Source organism: Nannospalax galili, unplaced genomic scaffold, assembly GCF_000622305.1.
Source record: "Nannospalax galili isolate Female #2095 unplaced genomic scaffold, S.galili_v1.0 scaffold451, whole genome shotgun sequence".
Taxonomy (NCBI): domain Eukaryota; kingdom Metazoa; phylum Chordata; class Mammalia; order Rodentia; family Spalacidae; genus Nannospalax; species Nannospalax galili.
The window spans coordinates 3200401-3205042 of NW_008331662.1; positions in this window are offsets into that span (position 1 = coordinate 3200401).

Genomic DNA, 4642 nt, shown 5'->3' on the forward strand with positions numbered 1-4642 from the left:
CTGCAAACAATCATGTATAACAAAGTTAATGTAATAGTTAAGGTTTGGAGTAAATTTGAGTTTCAGAATAAAATTAAGACCAGTAAACCAAAAACCTAGACATAAAGCTCATGTTTTCCTTAGAAGTACTGAGATTGTTCTGCTGAAGAAGAGTCAATTCAAGTTTTTCTTAGAAGCTAAAGAAACAGAATACCAGTAGCTGACCAGAAATTAGTGGCATGCATTTAATGATCATTTTTATTTAACGTATTTTTAAATTGCAGTATGGAAATTTAAATTTTGTGGGGCTAGAAAGATGGCTCAGTAGTTAAGAGCACTGGCTGCTCTTGCAGAGGATCCAGGTTCAGTTCCCAGCACCCACATAGTAACTAGCAACCATCTGTGACTTGTCTCCAGTTCCAGGGGATCCACTGTCCACTTCTGGCCTCATTGGGGACTGCACACACATGATGCACTTACATACATGCAGGCAAAACACTGATACATATAAAATAAAAATATTTTTTAATTAAAATTTGTGTTCCATATAATTAGAAACAATTTTTTTTCTTCCTAAATACAATATTATGATCAGAGCTTGTGGGGGAGCATGATGGTTAACACACTTTTGAAGTAATACCTTTTTTTGTATGATGTATGTATGCTTGTTTGTGTATGAGGGTGCACACATACCACAGAGGGGTGTGGAGGTCAGAGGACAAACTTAAGTGTTTGGTCCTCACCTTCCTTGTGAGGCAGGCTCTTCCTTGTCTGCTGCTGCTGCTTTGCTTTTTTCCAGTAGACCTGGCCCACAGGCTTTCCTGGGGATTCTCCTGTGTCACCATAGGAGTGCTGAGATTACAGATACTCATTACTATGTCAGGTGTTTGTATGAGTTCCCAGGATCCCAATTCAGTTCATAAGGTTTGTGTAGCAATCACTTTTACCTGCTGAACCATCTATAAAGAAACTTTATTTTTTCCTTTTGCTCTTTTTTGAGATAGGGTCTCCCTGGAGGCCGTGTTGGCCTGGAACTCCCTATGTAGACCAGGCTGGCCTTGAACTCACAGAAATCCACCTGCCTCTGCATCCCAAGTGCTGAGATTAAAGGCATGCCTTTTTTTTTTTTTTTAAGAAGCGAGTATTTGTTTCCTTTAAAGTTTTTTTCTTTTTCAAAAAATCAGAGTAGTAGAGTCATATAATGCTGTTGCTAAAAATAATTGAGCAACAGCAGTAAAGAACACCGGCTGTTCTTGCAGAAGACCCAGGTTCAAATCCCAGCACCCACATGACAGCTAACAACTGTCCATAACTCCAGTTCCAGGGGGGTCTGACAGCCTCCTCTGTCCTCCTCTGGCATTGCACGACATGGGTGCACTTACCTACATGCAGGCAATACATGCATACACATAGAATAAAAAAATAAAAAAATAAATTAAAAAAAATAATTGAGCAAATAAAGTTTGTTTATAGAGGTAATTTAAAGCAGAGTGTGGTAGCACATGCCTTTAATCCCAGCACTCAGGATGCAGAGGTAAGTGGATCTCAGATCGAGACCAGCATGGTTTACATATCGAGTTCCAGGCCAGCTGGGGCTACACAGAGACCTTGTTTCAAGGAAAAACAAAGAAAAAAACAAACCCAGAAGCAATTTCAAAATATGTTCTCACTGAGTTTCTGAAGCTCTCAGTCTTATAATTGTACTTTTTCCTAAGTTTAAGTGATTATTTGCATTTTTTGTCTTTTTTTTTTTCATTTTTTAACATTTGGGGTGTGTGTGTGTGTGTGTGTGTGTGTGTGTGTGTGTGTGTGTCTACACATATGCCTTGATACCTGTATGGAAGTCAGAGGACAACTTGCAGGAGTTGTTTCTCTTCTTCCACCCTGTGGATTCTGGGGCTGGAACACAAGGTCATCAGGTTTAGCAGCAAGTGGCCCCACCTGCTGAGCCATCTCAATGGCTCCTTTTCTTTTTGTTTTTTGTCTTTTTGAGACAGGGTCATCCTGCAGCCCCAGCTGGCCTGGAACTCACTATGTAGATCAGGCTGGCCTCCATCTCACAGAGACCCGCCTGCCTCTGCCCCCGGACTGCTGGGATTAAAGGCATGTACTATCATACCTGGCCTTCTTTTCTTTTTTTTAAGATAAGGTCTCATGTAGCCCAGGCTGGATTCAAACTCACTATGTCAATGAGGATTACTCTGAGCTTCTGATTCCATTACAGGCTGAGATTACAGGCATGCACCACTGTTCCTGGTTTATGCAGTCCTGGGAATCAGACGTGAAGCATGGTCTCCCAGAAAAGTAAAAAGAAAAAAAATAATCAAACTTTACTAGAGAGATAGTTCAGTGGTTAAGAGTACTTGGCTACCCTAACACTTGGAAAGCAGAGGCAGGCAGATCTCTATGAGTTTGAGGTAAGCCTGGTCCACATAGTGAGCTCCAGGCTAGCCCAGGCTACACAAGGAGACCTTGTCTCAAAAAATAAGAAAGGGATCGGGGTATGGTGGCACACGCCTTTAATCCCAGTACTTGGGAGGCAGAGCTGGGTGGATCTCTGTGAGTTTATGGCCAGCCTGGTCTACATAGTGAGTTCAAGGCCAGCTGTGGCTACAGGGAGACCCTGTCTCAAAGAAACCAAAAACAAAGTATATAAAATAAAAATTTTAAAAGTGTCCAGCATGCACAATACCCTGGGTTTGATCTCCAGCACCACCACCACCAACAACAAAAAAAGGAGTTAAAGTGAGTCAGTAAAGGGCTTGCTGCATGCAGGCTTGAGGACCTGAGTTTGGATTCCCTGCACCTGTGTAAAAAAAAATCTGGGCACAAAGTTGTGTGTGTGCAATGTCAGTGCTAGGGGTAGAGATAGGTGGATTCCAGGGGCTTTCTGGTCAGCCAATCTAACCTACTTGTCAACTCCCAGGCCAGTGAGTGACTCTGTCTCAAGAAATAAGAGGACAGCAACAGAGGAAGACACTTAGCGTTGACCTGTGTCTGCTACATATGTGTATGTAGGCAACTGCGTGTCAACATACACATGTATACACATGCATATACCACACATACACACACATACACACACACACACACACACACACACACACACACACACAAAGCAATTGATGAAGTCAGTCACCTGACATTGACCACTGACTTCCACATGTACCTTTCCTCTTGTGTACACACAAGAATACACACACATACACCACACACAAGCACACACACACAAAATTTTGTCAGTTAGATAAAAGTGATATAGAGCCACCTTAATCAGTTATAGTGTGCAGTTTTGCCTCATGTGAGTCAGCCAGATGCCTGCAACTGACTGCTACTCAGCTGTCATGACTGCTATTAAGAGTCTGCTCCTAACTTGACTCTTGGTCATTTTACATGCTGTCAGATTGCATTTTGTTGAGTAAGGACTCAAGCACAGATACATTCTCAGACCAAATTTTCATTTATGCGTGTTTGCCTAAATATATGTGTGTGTACCATATGCATGTTTAGTGCCCATGGAGGCCAGAAGAGGGTGTTCTGGCCTCCATGATGCCCTGGAACTGGAATTACACATGGTTGTGAGCTGCCAAGACAGTACTGAAAACAGAACCTCAGGCTTCTCCAAGAGTAACAAGTGTTCTTAACTGCTGAGCCATCTCTCCAGCCCCCAAACTGTTGATTTTTCACTTTTGCCACTTGAATAAGGTGCTATCGGTCAAAGTGACTGGACAAGTTCCCCTAGCCTCTGTTGTCACCAACATGGGCTGAACTAGTCATGCTAGCCAGAAACCCCCAGCTGGAGTCAGTTGGATGAGCACACACATTTTTAAAATTTTGTGGTTATAGATTTTTAAGGGAGGAAAGAAGACAAAATATCTTATTTAATGATGTGTTTGCTTTGTGACTTCTAAATATTCAGATAAATAGTATGCTTTGTGTATACTTTTTCCCTAAAATGTGCAAAAGTTAGGAGCAAGTCCTGTTTCCAGGCAGACTTTGTTTCCCAACATTCCACCTCCAGAATGTAAATATGCCTTATCAAAATACGTGGTATTTGGGTAGGCTAATAAATTCATGAACCACCAAAATTTAGGTGAACCATTTTGTGTAGAACATACAAATTCCACTCTTTCTTTATACTTTAAAATGCTGCTCAGTTGTCTGCATATGGTACTGTACACCTGTAATCTCAGCACTTTGGGGGTGGAGGCAGGAGGATCAGAAATTCAAGATCATCCTCCACTACATAGTGAGTTTGAGACCAGTCTGAGACAGAGACAGAGAGATCGCAAATTGAAACCAGAGATAAATGGATAATTGATTTTTATAATTCTGGTTTATTCCAGTGGCAGTTTTTTGGATCAACTTTACCTGGTTGTCTTGCTTGGAAGCCCTTCTCGCAATTCTTCCCTACCAAATTAAAGCCAAGTATAACCAGGCACTAAGAGCAAGCTTATGCATTTGGAATATGGGAGGATCTCCATAATTATAATTAATTTAATAAAGAAAGCTTCCCCAAGGCCCGGCGTGGTGGCGCATGCCTTTAATCTCAGCACTCGGGAGGCAGAGGCAGGCGGATCTCTGTGAGTCCAAGGCCAGCCTGGTCTACATAGTGAGTTCCAGGCCATCTGGGGCTACAGGGAGACCCTGTCTCAAAAAAGAC